Source organism: Mirounga leonina, unplaced genomic scaffold, assembly GCF_011800145.1.
Source record: "Mirounga leonina isolate KUSES-001 unplaced genomic scaffold, KU_Mleo_1.0 Mir_129, whole genome shotgun sequence".
Lineage (NCBI taxonomy): Eukaryota > Metazoa > Chordata > Mammalia > Carnivora > Phocidae > Mirounga > Mirounga leonina.
This window is the reverse complement of record NW_023270323.1, coordinates 17,349,726-17,364,282: the sequence shown is the minus strand read 5'-3', so window position 1 is coordinate 17,364,282 and position 14,557 is coordinate 17,349,726. Positions and strand designations below refer to the sequence as shown.

Sequence of the window (14,557 nt, the reverse complement as noted above, 5' to 3'; positions counted from 1 at the left end):
CAATTATCTTCTAAGCACTTTAAAATAGGGGGGAGAAATGGTTAGGCATGACACTGGGGTCTTTGATTAACTTTCTAAGCTCATCTCATGACATCTTCCTTACTTCAAATTTCAGATTTCAGCCATGCTGAACTTCTCTAATTTCCCTCCAAGTGGACCACGTTCTCTTTTGCTTCATTAATACTCTACAGACCTCTCTATCTGCTCTTCCCTCATCTTTACCCTTTATCCACTGAGTCTCATTTCAAGCACCACCTTCCTCAAGAAGTCTTTTCTCAGCACCTAGTTGGTATTTGTTTACTTACCTATAACCCCCTGTGCACACACCTCTACCACTTTCTTTTCTTTGCCACTAGACCCTTTGAGAATCTGAAGCTTCACTATGCCTGGGTACATTGTAGGCTTCCCGCAAAAGGTATTTTTAAATGACCAAATGCATGTATGGATGAAGCAAGTTTATGAAGTCTACAATGTGTGCTGTTCAATATAATAGGCACTAGTCATAATTAAATTTAAATTAATTAAAATTAAATAAAATAGAAAATGTAGTTTCTCATTCTTTCTGGCTATATTTCAAGTGCTCCCATATGGCAAGCATCTACCATATTGGCCGGTGTAGATTTACAGAAGTTTTCCATTATCTCAGAGAGTTCTATTGGACAGTACTACCTAAGATTAAATTAATTGGAATAGGAATAGCAAAGAAGAGAAAGGGAAAACTAGTGCTAGCAAGAAATAGGAGAAGAAAGAAAGGAGGAACTTGATTATGATTTCTAGATGTCATGATTGGTTGATGAATTGATGGACACAGGAAATGCCACGCTATGCAGGGGTCAAGCTGAGAGATTATTAGTGTTGCTGCTGTTGTAGTTGTTGAGTGTGAGATGACAGTGGTACATCCTAGTCGATATTTCCTACATCACTGCCCACAGTTAGTATAAAAAACTGTTCTATACCTTGCCTTTATATCAGGAAACACTCCATTAAAATTTTTTCTATTTCTCCAACTGTTTAATTTAGAGAACCACCCCAAACAGTGCTGGATTCTCACTGTCCTTATGATGTCTTATATTTAGAATAAATGAGTTTTGTGAAAATCAGTTTTTTTCCGTTGGTTTGTTTCTCCATTCAGAAGTATATATTTTTTCCTGTGGATTAAATTTACCATTAAGAAAACCTCATAATGATATCATATGGGGAAATGAAATTTATCAAGCATTTGAATTTTTTTTAAATTGCCTATAAAGACTTCAAAGGATTTTAAAATTTCTTTCTAGAATGACATGACACTAACTCCCACTTTTTTTTTTTTAAAGATTTTATTTATTTATTTATTTGACACTGAGAGAGAGACAGCAAGAGAGGGAACACAAGCAGGGGGAGTGGAAGAGGGAGAGGGAGAAGCAGGCTTCCTGCTGAGCAGGGAGCCCGACGCGGGGCTCGATCCCAGGACCCTGGGATCATGACCTGAGCCGAAGGCAGATGCTTAACGACTGAGCCACCCAGGCGCCCATTTTTTTTTTTTTAACTCCCACTTTAACAACACTGACACACTGCTCCTTAAATGCCTCAATACATTACTTTGAGACTACCACATTTTATCCTATAAAAAGGCATTCAGGCATTGTACAAAAAGGCATTGTACTGGGGCGCCTGGGTGGCTCAGATGGTTAAGCGTCTGCTTTCGGCTCAGGTCATGATCCCAGGGTCCTGGGATCGAGTCCCACATCAGGCTCCCTGCTTCTGCCTCTCTCTCTCTCTCTCTCCCTGTCTCTCATGAATAAATAAATAAAATCTAAAAAAAAAAAAAAGGCGTTGTACTAATATATATTAAGTATGATGGACTGATTACCTTAGAATTCATATTTTGTTTAGAATGGAACACAGCTGTTAGCATTTGCCCAGTAATTGACTGATTAAGTTATGTGAATACAGAGACTTTCCCTGTTCGATGCAACTAAGCCTTGTTTTCAAGCCAAATCTCTGAGCAGGATATTGAAGAAATCTCTGTCCTAAGAGATCTTTGATTTCTCACGTTTTCTAAAGAAGAATTAAAAATTATACAAAATTCTGTCCAATTAAATAAAACTGACTTGCATTTTCCTTTTTATATATCAACCCCATATCACATAGTAATCAATAGGTATAGTTGAAATAAGCCATTTAACTTTTCTTCTGGTTTGAATATTTTAACCAGTCATGAGACATCACATTCCTTTAATTTCATCTGTCTCTGGCAATATGCTTCTCTATTTTCACTTGTGTTTTCCTTATAAAATTTTATGCATTGATAATTTTTCTGTGTTCTTCTTACATTTTTTGGTGTGTTTTAGTTTTATGTTATTTTTATTTTCATCCCAAAATGTAAGCCTTTATTTTTGAAAAATGAGTCTTTTTATTTGACTTCAGAAAAAAAGATTATAATTTACATAAGACAAAACAGTTTCTAAATATTTAGCCCTATTGATCATTTATTACATCTGTATAATAAAACAAAGTACTAATTCTCAAAGTTTTGTGTGTATTTAAAATCTGTGAGAGGACTTATTAAGATACAGATTGCTGGTTCTCCCTTTCTGAATTCCTATTTCTCTTTCAGTAGCTCTGGACCAAGAATTTGCATGTTCATCAAGTTCCCAGGTAATACTTAATGCTGCTGGTCTGGACCACCCTTCGAGAGCCACTGATTATAGAGCATTTTCATCATATCCAACACATTCCTTTGTTCTCTTTTCCAGTAAATCCAACACTCTGCAAACCCCCCATCTAACTGCTTCCTGATTTCTTTCATCATAATTTAGTCTTGTCTGTCTTTGGACATAATATAAGAGGAATGATTATTTGGGGTCTTCTTTTACTCAATATGAGCCATGGAATTTTTTAAGAAGTTTTAAAATTCCATTAGCAGTTGTAATGTGTATGTTTGGTCTTCAGACATTTTGAATTTTTGGTTTCTGTATTTTATCTTTCATTAACTAATCAACTTTTTTATTATTTGTATTTGATGTGTTAAATTTTATTTTTGATTTATGCTTTGCTTTACTTATTTTATCTGTTATATTTTTGTGTCATTTCTTTAACTTATTAACTTTTACTTTTGTTACTATTTTAATCTTTCTATGATAAAATGCAAACCACTGAATTTTACAGAAGTATTTAAATCACTTTTATTTGCAATTGTAAATGACATATTTGGTCTTCTGTCATTCTGGTATTTTAATTTCTGTTGTTTGTCTTTATTTTATGTTTATCACCCCTTTTTATGATCTTATGAGCAATTTTGTTTCATTTAGCTTGGTTTTTGTCTTCCTCAGTTATTTGGAAATAAATAATTTACTTTCAACCCTACAAATGTCTACTTTTGAAATGACTTTAAAATTTTTTTCAACATAAATTATTCTAAATACCAAACTCAATAAACTACACATTTTTATTCTCCCATATGTAAAATCTAGGATAACATGCTACCTGACCAGGCTCCAAGACTCCTTTTGCTCCATTTAAGGAAAAGGTGCTTCAACCTATCGGTAAATGTCCAGTATAATTCCCTTGTTTCTGCTCACACTGGTCTATAAAAGTCTTTCTCCTTGTACAGCTCTTAAGAGCTCCTTTGTACCTGCTGATTGGATGCTCCCTGATTCATGATTCACTGAATAAAATCTCATTTGATCAGTAGATTGTATTAGTAGATTAAGGAGGTGAGTGAGTTGGAGGGTAAGGTCTTTCCAGGTCATCATCGTGGTTGTTATCTTTTGTCTCTTTTTTCTTAATTTTAAAAGACCTTCTCTGTGTTTTCAATATGACTAAATATTCTGTGGCATGTATTCTAATATTGATTTTTGTTGATCTAGCTATTTGAATTTTAGTTTCTTTCTAATTTTTACCTTAACTCATTCAATTTCCTTTTCATCTCACTGTCGTATTCTTTGTATCTCACACTCTTAACTTTTAATTTCACTCTTTTCTTTTATTGTGGATATGTATAGATAGCTGCATCAGAGATTGCAATCCAAATGGCATTTTAAAATGGAAATGTATTTGTTTTTGAGTGAAATTATAATTTCTTAAAAATAAAATTACCTGAAATGCCATCATTCATTATTATCACTCGACTTTTTTGTGTGCATCTACTGCTATACTTAAGTTTATATATCTAAATTTTATGTGCATTTATTATGTGATTTTAATTGTTTTTATGATGAAATGATAATATAGCTACCTTTTATAACCTAGTATTTTTAAATAAGGATATATATATATATATGTTTCATATATAGAAACTCTAAGTAAGTATAAAAATATATATATATCACACACATCTCATGCAATCAAGTGTTCTTCAATATATCATATGTACCAGATTTTAATTTATCACTGCCCTATTGTTATTTAGCTGGGTTCCATATTTTATTATTATTGATTGTGCTGCAATATTTAATCATATGGTTATATTTTTGTTTATGTCTGTGATTTTTTTCTTTTTTAAGAAACATAAAGCAAACTTATTTGAGTCTAGAAAAAGGACATGTTAATTGTCTTCCAGAAGAGTTATTTATTCTCAACAGCAGTAGAGCTGTATATAATACTGGAAAACCACACACACACACATCCTTTTTTTTAATGGTGTCAATTGGTGATTGACTCAAAGTCCTCTAGCAGTGTTCCTTAGCTTTGTAACAGGAAAATTGAAAGCAATAATTCAGAATTAGGATCTTATATGGTGGATGTGGCCAATGGCTATAGACAAAGAACCTGAGAATGTTGAGCCTTTCAAAATTACTAGAAAAGAGGCCTTGGTTGGCATGAGGAAAACCAGAATTTTTCCGCCTGAGTTTAAATAAATTGGATTTATCAGAAATTAAAACAAACATAAATTTTCAAATGCCATTATGAACATCTGAGTAATTTTAATTTAGTTCCATTCTCAAAGCACATGATATGAATTTAAACTATTACTTGAAATAAATTTATTTCAAGAAAATATTTTCACAGGCCAAATTCTTAAATTCATTCTCTATGCAGTAGACAGAATAATGCTCCCCTCACCCAAAGATTTCCAGACCCTGTGAATATGCTACCTGACATGTCAAAAAGAACTTTGCAGATGTGGTTAAGATGAAGGTCCCTGAAATGGGAATTTGTCCTGGATTTTCTACCCAATCTAATCATTCCTTGAAAGTGGAAGAGAAAGGCAAAAGATTGGGTCCATGAGATGCAAAGTGAAGAACGTCTGACTTCCCATTGCTGGCTTTGAAGGTGGAAGAAGAAAGCCATGAGCAAAGGGATGGGGTGGTCTCTGGTTACTGGGGTGGCAATCACTGATAGCCAAGCCAAAAAACCAGACATCTTAATCCTATAACCTCAAAGAAATGGATTTTTCCCTTATAGCCTCCATAAAAAATGTCGTCAGACTTCTGACCTACAGAACTGGAAGATAATAAATTTGTGTTCCTTGAAGACATGAGAGTTATGGTAATTTGTTATATCAGCAATAAAAAACTATTGAAATTAGAGATAAGATGCTTGCTAATGGTCAAGGAACATGTTTCTGTCTTTTTTCACAGCTGTGAATCAGTGGCCAGCAAAGTGCACTAGTATGTTGCCAGTAATCAGTAAATATCTATTGATTTCACTACTTAATTAAGCCCTATACTCTGTTTTCATTATTTTGGCTTGACTTAGTAGGGGAAATGGTCTCACTAGAGTTTAGAAGAGCAATAGAAAACACTGATTAAATTCTGACTTTTTTTTTTTTTTTTAAGATTTTATTTATTCATTTGAGATACAGAGAGAGAGAGCATGAGCAGGGAGAGAGGCAGAGGGAGAGGGAGAAGCAGGCTCCCGGCTGAGCAGGGAGCCCGATGCGGGACTCGATCCCAGGACACTGAGATTATGACCTGAGCCGAAGGCAGACGCTTAACCATCTGAGCCACCCAGGTGCCCTAAATTCTGACTTCTAATTAGCTTAAAAATATAAACAAAACCCTGGGAAAAGAGTAATTTCTTCTGTGATTAGCTAACTATAACTTTGTACGAATGGGGAGGTTGGACCTTTCCAATGTAATGCTTTTTTTCTGTGATTAGGCAAATTATGGAACAACAGCATGAAATGCGTTACTATACCAATGTTGTCTCCAAAATGTGAATCTCATTACGGGGTGGTCTTGAGGCCCTTTAATGTTGAATGGGAACAAACAAGTTATTCTAGTTCAAAAGAGTGTTCACACACACGTGTTAATTATACTCTTTTACAGAGGAAAGTTTAACTCTGGTGCTACAATAAAAAAAAAAAGGAAATGGCACATGGGTCAATTTGTAAACACAACAAAAGTGATGAAACAAGATGAATGTTGCAACAATTCCAAAACCCGGAATTTTGGCGTGTGGAGGTACAACCGGACCTTGCTGATACTTACAGGGGTGGGGTAAAGCATAATGGTCACTCGTCCAGCCTTGCCACCCCTAGTTAAGCCTCATGGCTGCTAGGGAAGTGTAACCGCTCAACTCACTACCACTTGTTTCCACTAGCCGGGAGACGGAATCCAGCAGGCGAATAGGAGCTCACCGCCTGCATCTGTGGCGTGGTGAGGGGCCGAGGGCTGGAGGCACAGGGCCTTGGAACAGCAACGTCCCACTTAGCTCCACGGAAAACACCGGAGGGTCGGGGGAGGGTGTTATTTTTCCATTGTCATTTGGTTGCATTTGACCAAGTATTGCCAGAAAGGCTTTCTGCTGGTAGGCTGCACTTTCCGTATCCTGCGGCCGGTGGAAAGAGGCTTTCCTTGGGGCTTTCTAGGTCCCCTGTTGAGGATTCCCACCTGGGGATTTCTGAGGCACCCTTTCCAAGGTCAGGCAATAAGGAAAGCCAGGTACTCACCTGCGTGTTGTTCCTCAAGTTCCGGGACCTCTGCCTTCTTCTTTCCACCTTTCACGGGCTTCCTATGTTTTAGTTGTGTCATGTGCAGGAATTTGGGGCTGTAATAGGGAGGACATAGGAGGAATTGGGACTACTCAGTCGTGGAGGAACTGAAAGTCTGAATAATTATTTTCTAACTCATTAACAAATATTCATTGAGAGCCTATCATGTGCCAGGCAGTCCGCTGTCCTATGTTACACTTATGTTGCTAAGTGAGTAGACCTGAAGAAAGGAGGGAAGGAAGGAAACGCTACTTACCCTCCTGATCGCAGGGACAACTTCACAGCTTTCCCTAATGATTCAGACGAGGTTAGCCCCCTCCCATTACATGCCCCTATAGCACTTCATATTTCCTCTTGGGAGACTCATGACCTTGCATCATCTTGTTCAATGTTGGTCCCCACTTGCCAGGAAGACTGCCGAGACCAGTCTCTCTTTCTTCCTGCAGGGTCCCCTCGCCTAGTGCAGAGACGGGCACATGGTAGGCACCCACAAATATTCATCAGGGAAGCTAAAGAATCTGCGAAATAGGCAGTTTTCCCACTCTCTGACTTTGTTCTTACCTTTCATCACTTGTAACACTGGGCATTGATTGGCTTCTGACCTCCTTGGTCCGTTTTTGACAACAGGGTTTGCATTAATCTGGGGTCTTTATGTTCCTGGCTACTAGGCACAACTAACCTCTTCTACCCCCAGGACTCCACCCAGGCACAGCATGCCATCTCCAGGGGCTACCGGAAAATTAGGGTGCTGTGGAGGTGGGAATATTTCAGGGCCTGACCTTATCCTCTGCAACATCGTTCTTCACCTACTTTGTGCAGGTCAGTTGGTAAAATGTAAGGGAAACATTGATGTCAAAATAGAATAAATACTGGGAAGAGTTAATCATCACAAAGTAAAAAAGCAAAATATAAATCTAGTTCCGTTTTCTAGTATGAAGGGTCACTCCACCATATGATCCTTGGAAATTAAAACCAAGACTGAATTAATTATCCTTTCACTGTCTTGGGTTTTCTTTCCTTTCTTGTTCAACATTAACTGCCTCTGAAATTATGTTAAAGCAATGATCTCTATCATAATGTCCTTCAGCTGGCCCTGAAAACAATTTCCTACGGAAAACTTCATTTTTCCTAGGAATCACGTCAACCTTCTTAACCTCATCATTTTTATGGTATTTTGTTTTGTTTTGTTTACCCTTAAGGGATATTCAATTTTTATGTGGCTTAACTTATCTGTGAGTTAGACCAAAGTAATGTTTAAAGTGCATTAAATGATTTAAAAGTATTTTGCTTCCTCAGGAAGGCTGTTAATATACACGGAAAATTGTGTGGCAGCAAAATGAGACACTCTCAGCGGTACAGAGTTTATCTTGAGTTGCCCATATAAACAGGCCTCATTTAGCATTAAATCTCGCTTTATGTGATCAGGGTTTATTTTTAAATGGGCCACTCAGGATTCATGCTGCAAGACTCTTTTCACTGAGCATCATAGGAAGGCCGTTGTTTCCACCTTCCACCCATATCCTTACACCACAATTTCATACTAAATTTGTGTAGGTTTTCACCAAATTTGCACTGTAGACATTGTATGTAGCCAGTACATATTTATTAACTAAAAACAGTGAAAAATGCACGTGGAAGTACTTTGGGAAATTATAAAAGGATATATAAATGCAAGTTATTAATGTTAAGTGATTTGCCTTGTTTTCTTTAAACATGCTAAGAAATCATTATTTTCAGATGTCAAAATGCTTCACGTACATAATCAGGGATATCCTTAGGATTGTGAAGTGCACAAAGGTTCATATTTCAACTCATTTATACCGTTTTTGAATACAAATGCATTTCCTAAAAAGGTGTGTGTGTGTGTGTGTGTGTGTGTGTGTATCTGTATGCAGCTATAGAAAGTAAAAAATAAGAGACGTAAACATTACCCCTATTGCATGTATAGAATCCAATAATTTGTTCCTAAGAACTCAAGGTTCATTGGCACATGATGTAATAGTTTAGGGGAAATTTGGAGAATCTGATCCCTTTTATTCCTATCATTTTAGAGTTTATCAATTTTATGGATGTCTTGTTCAAGATTACTACTTGAACAATGTTTGCAATAGATATTAGTTTTATTGACTTTAAAATCACTCTCCCTTCTTACTATGTGTGTATGCATGTATATATAATTATATATATATATGTGTGTGTGTATATATGTATATATATAATTCTAGGAAAACAGTTAACAGATGGGGGCACCTTGCTGTTTAAGAGCCATATAATATTATCTTAAACCCATTCATCGGTTTTGGAAGGGCCAATTCTCAATATTTTTGCACGTTTTCAGAGAGGCTCATTTTTATATTAATCTTAAGGATCATTTTATTACCCCTTGAAAGCTTTTCCTGAACTCAAGTAACTCCCTTAAGTAACACAAAAACAGAAGTGGCAGTTGAAATTATGAGACAGTAGGCTTTGCATTTCAGGAATGCATGCCATGGAAAACAGAATACCAGGCCTCCCCATTCTTAAAAAAACAACCATTCCCTCTGTCATTTTCTCAGTTCATGCTCTAACCTCCTATAATGTTGCTCAGCCCTTCCCTCTCACCTCTTTTTTTCTCCATTTTATTTCCCTTCTATTTCAGGGGAGGGGGAAATGCCTCCAAGATTTGTTTTATGCAGAGAAATTCAGTTTTGTTCAGCCACTATTGCAGAGTTCAGATCTGAGATTCATTTCATGTGGGAGAACTCAGCTGAAGCTTCAAAGGGACAACTAACGAGAGCCCCTCCCCACTGAGGTAAGTTCTTAGACACAGCCTGTCATGCTCTTTCGTTCACTACGAAGAGGAGAGTAAAGGCAGTTTATTATACCAGTTACCCAAGCACACAAGCAACTGGAGTACAAGATAGTTTTAACTCCCTGGTATTGCTTTTAATAATATCAACTTGAAATACAGTTCCTCTATTTTGATCACTGTTCTTTGGTGAACACATATATGAACTTATACTTACACCGAACTTTAAAGAAGCGATCTCTCAGTAGTTTACACACATCTCTCTCCTTCCACTTTGGCCTCCTAAAGCTTACTCTCCATGCAGAAGTTAGTCATTTTTTGCCCCTAGTACAAAGAATGGCTTCCTACCGTGGTGAGAGCATCGTCTCATCCCCTTACAGGGCCTTGGGAGCCCTACGAGCTCTGCTTCCTTCTACCTCAGCTTCTTCTATCACTCTCTCTCAACCCCTCTGCCCTTCTCCATTCACCATCTTGTTCTTACCAAGCTCCTTTCCACCTCAGCCACTGGGAATGTGCTCTTCCCTCTACCTGGACTTCTCATCCCCTCAGAGATACCTTCCCTGACCACCTCAACCGCAAATCCCTTTCCACTCAGTTTGTATCTCCTCCTGCTTTATTTCCTTCACAGCGCATCGGGCACATACTACATATTGGACACCTTACGAGAGCATCTCTAGAAGTCCCATTGTTTATTCTCTAGTTCCCCACTTGAACGTAAATTCCACGAGGGCCATGATCTTGTCACTCTTCGCTACTGTTTCCCCAGCAGTTTAATGGTGACTGTTTAATAAATTATAACATTAACATGGGAGTCTTTTTGTCTCCGTTGCAGCGGAAGCCCCAAAAGTGAAGGCTAATTTGATAGGAGTGACATCCTCATGAGTGTAATCACTAGGTCTTCTGGGCCGGACATGCTGTGACCATGGAAAGGGTTGCACAAGCATTTACAGGGCACCCCTAGCTAATGTGGGGGTAAGGCTGAAGAACTTAGCGTGGCAACAAGAGACAAGGTGGGGGTCAGACCCCAGAGATCTCGGCACAGGGCAGAGAAGTCCCATAGACATGGGATGGGGGGGGTAGGCAGTACTGTGGGCCAAATTATTCAAAATAGTAGTACTCTTTTTGGATCTTTATTTTTTTTATTTTATTTTTTTTAAAGATTTTATTTATTTATTTGACAGAGAGAGACACAGCGAGAGAGGGAACACAAGCAGGGGGAGTGGGAGAGGGAGAAGCAGGCTTCCCGCAGAGCAGGGAGCCCGATGCGGGACTCGATCCCAGGACCCCGGGACCATGACCTGAGCCGAAGGCAGTCACTTAACCAACTGAGCCACCCAGGCGCCCTCTTTTTGGATCTTTAAAAGTAACAGAAAAATACAAGTGTGAAGCAAGAACGACTAGTTCTTTTTTTTTTTTTTTTTTAAGATTTTATTTATTTGACAGAGAGAGAGAGAGCACAAGTAGGCAGAACAGCAGGGAGAGGGAGAGGAAGAAGCAAGCTCTCCACTGAGCAGGGAGCCTGATGTGGGGCTCGATCCCAGGACCCTGGGATCATGACCCGAGCCGAAGGCAGCCACTTAACCGACTGAGCCACCCAGGCGCCCTGACTAGTTCTAACTTTAAACACATGGCATCTGTTTAAAACTGAGGGGTAGGTTTTAATTGAGGCAGTAGAAAACAAATGCTCCCATAATTCAAGGAGGTATGACAAGCTCAGAAATGTACTATCCAGACAGTGCACAGGGATGTAGGGTTTGAGAACAGATGCCGAAGTATCTGCGATACACCTTTTCCTTTATGGTCCCCTCCCTAATCTCTGCTTCAAAATGTCAACCTGCTGATCTTGCTTTCCTGCTATAGACCTCTGACACCTGCTGAACGACTTCTTTCCATCCTGAAGACATAGTAAAAAAAGAGTGAACAGGGCGCCTGGGTGGCTCAGTTGGTTAAGCAACTGCCTTCGGCTCAGGTCATGATCCTGGAGTCCTGGGATCAAGTCCCGCATCGGGCTCCCTGCTCGGCAGGGAATCTGCTTCTCCCTCTGACCCTCCTACCTCTCATGCTCTCTGTCTCTCATTCTCTCTGTCTCAAATAAATAAATAAAATCTTTAAAAAAAAAAAAAAGAAGAGTGAACAGGGCCCTACACCTCCTGATCCCTTCCTAAACCACCCTGAGCCATCTTTTGCCACCCTTCTTGGCTCTCTGGTTGGTAATTCTTATCTCTGGGTTGTCACAGACAGCCAAAGTTTCTATTAACTCTAGGGCATGCTTCTCCACTGTCTACAACATTCTTCTTTCCTTCTCCCTTTGTGTCCTTATTCTTCAAAGTTCTTGCTTCTTCCAATTTTTCCCTGAAATCTGCAACCCAGTTAAGTCATCATTATTTGCAACCACAGAACTTGCACATTTAAAATACTCATCCCACTTGTTACCTGTTCATGGGAAGTATTTTCTTCTCCCCTATAAGGGAAGTTCAGCTGATTCATTATACCACTTCCCTGGTGAGCCACACTTTGTCTGGCCCGCAGTAGGCATTCAATAGTTATCTGTTGAATTTTCGGCTGTGGAATGTATCCGATGTCACTGTAGAACATACATTTCACAACCGAAAATTCAACAGATAATTATTTTATATATATTATATATATATTATATGGTTTGATTTATATACATACACATACATAAATATACATATATACATAATATACATATATTATATATAATGTATGAGAGGTAAGATTGCAATCAATGACCTATATAAACACAGGGTGTACCATGTGGGAATGCCACATAATTTAGCACAAAATAGTTAATACAATAATTTAAGAACTGTTTCTCAAGTTCATTTTATATGTATATTGCTGATGTTAGCAACATCAACTTATTTTTGTCTTTTGGCTCTAGCGGTATTTCAATCTTTCTAAATAGATTTTCAGTAGGGCAGCATAAAGTATCAGAGGGACTAAATCTGGGTTAACTTCTGGGCTTGGGCAGATAGGCCAGGTAAATTCTCCAGAGGCAACATAAAATTGCCCATATGCTTTTCAACCTTGTGCGAGGTTTATCATCTGGCAAAGAATCTTCCAAGAATTTATCCTCTGGCATTTTTCCTTTTCTGAGAAAAATTTCAAGTAAAATATGAAGCAGTAGAATGGGGACAAATGGAATTCCTCCAAAAACAAAATCACTTGTGTGATGACAAGATCTAAAGGATATGGGCAGGCAAGGATTTAATGGAGACAGTTGAACTCAACTTGTACTTTCTTAGGGTGTTAGACACAAGGGAAATATTTAATGAAAGGTAAATCATTCTAATCTTTGTGATAGGCTGAATAATGCCCCCACAAGATATCCATGTTCTAATCCCCAGAACCTGTGACTGTTACCATTCATGGCAAAGGGACTCTGCAGATATGTTTATGTGAAGGATTTTGAGAAAAGAAACCAGAAAAACAAAAGGGGATGTGATGCTTGTGGCAGAAGTTGGAATAATACATTTTGAAGATGGAAGAAGGGGCCACAAGCCAAGGGTTACAGGGGCCACTAGAAGCTGAAAAAGACAAAGAAACAAATCCTCTCAGAGCCTCCAGAAGGAACTGACGCTGTGGAACTTTTAGTTCATTGAAACGGATTTTGGACTTCTCACCCCCAGACCTTCAAGAGAAGAAGTTTGTGTTGTTTTAAACCATTAAGTTTGTGGTAATTTGTGATAGAAGCATCAGAAGTGTAATACAAGCCCTCTCTTCTCGATTGATACTAAGAACATTTTTTCAAAGTTAGAAATTATAAACATAGGCATAATGACCTTGGGTCAAGGTTATTGGACTGATTTTTGAAGAGTTGAGGGAAATCTTTTGAAGCTCAGTAATCCCTTCCATTTTATACATGATTAGAAGAAATAATTTGATAATTATACTATCTTTACCAGTCCAATAGATTTAATAATTTTGAAACTACTTGTAAACTGGTCTTTATCGTTTGAATTAAATTTTTAACATCATTGATATAAATACATCATTTCAGTGCTTTCTGGATGGTGGCAGGAATACAGATACTGAACAAACAGTTATGTCATTGTGATTTTCTTTTGTTTTTAGTGTTGTGCTTTATTATTCTAATCATACTAATATCCTTTAAAATGAGATAAAACACACTGAATATTGAGTAATATAGTCTTTGATATCCTTTTTAAAAAATATATTTAAAATCTTTTCAATCTTTCTGAGATATTCAGGTCCTTATGAAGAATCCCATGATGTTAATTACAAAAGTCCTGGAACTTTTTCCCATTTTTTTAAACATTAAGTATTTGCTAAAGATTTTTTTACACTTGAACATATTGTTTAAAATATAATCTTTCTTTCCATGTGACAGCCTCACACAAACAAAATATTTAAAGAAGATGAAGGTCTGTCATTGCTCTATTTAATTAACAAACTTTTAGAATTATAGGATGTTAAAAAAAGAACTCAAAAGAAGACTTTAGTGTGATAATGATAATCATCTCATTTCACATCAGAATTTCAACTGGTAAAAATTCTATTTACAGGTGTCATCTGCTAGAACTAGTCAATCTTATTTTATATTGAGTTTTTCTTTCCCCAGTTACTTATGCAAATCAGATGGTGGAGTACAAAATCATGGCTAGAGGTTTACATTTGCTTCTACTTTAGCTCATGATGTAACAATTTCTTTTTTCTATTATCTACGACTTTGGAAGCTCTCAGTTCCTTTGTTTTGCATCTAATTGTTGAATCACCTTGCCTTTTAGTACATAAAGACAATGCATATCTTTTGGGTAGTATATATTCTACAAGATTAACTCGTGATGTTTCTAACCAAATTGAGA

The 14,557-nt window shown here is 37.5% G+C and overlaps 1 long non-coding RNA gene across 2 annotated transcripts in view; it reads right to left on the bottom strand.

Annotated features, from left to right (window-relative positions):
* LOC118010409 overlaps nucleotides 1–6,913 on the bottom strand; it is a 30,568-nt gene extending 23,655 nt beyond the window's left edge. For both annotated transcript variants that reach the window (XR_004679189.1, XR_004679190.1), the window contains exon 1: nucleotides 6,878–6,913. This is a non-coding gene — a long non-coding RNA (uncharacterized LOC118010409). The remainder of the gene's footprint in view (nucleotides 1–6,877) is intronic.
* Between the last annotated feature and the right edge of the window lie 7,644 nt (nucleotides 6,914–14,557).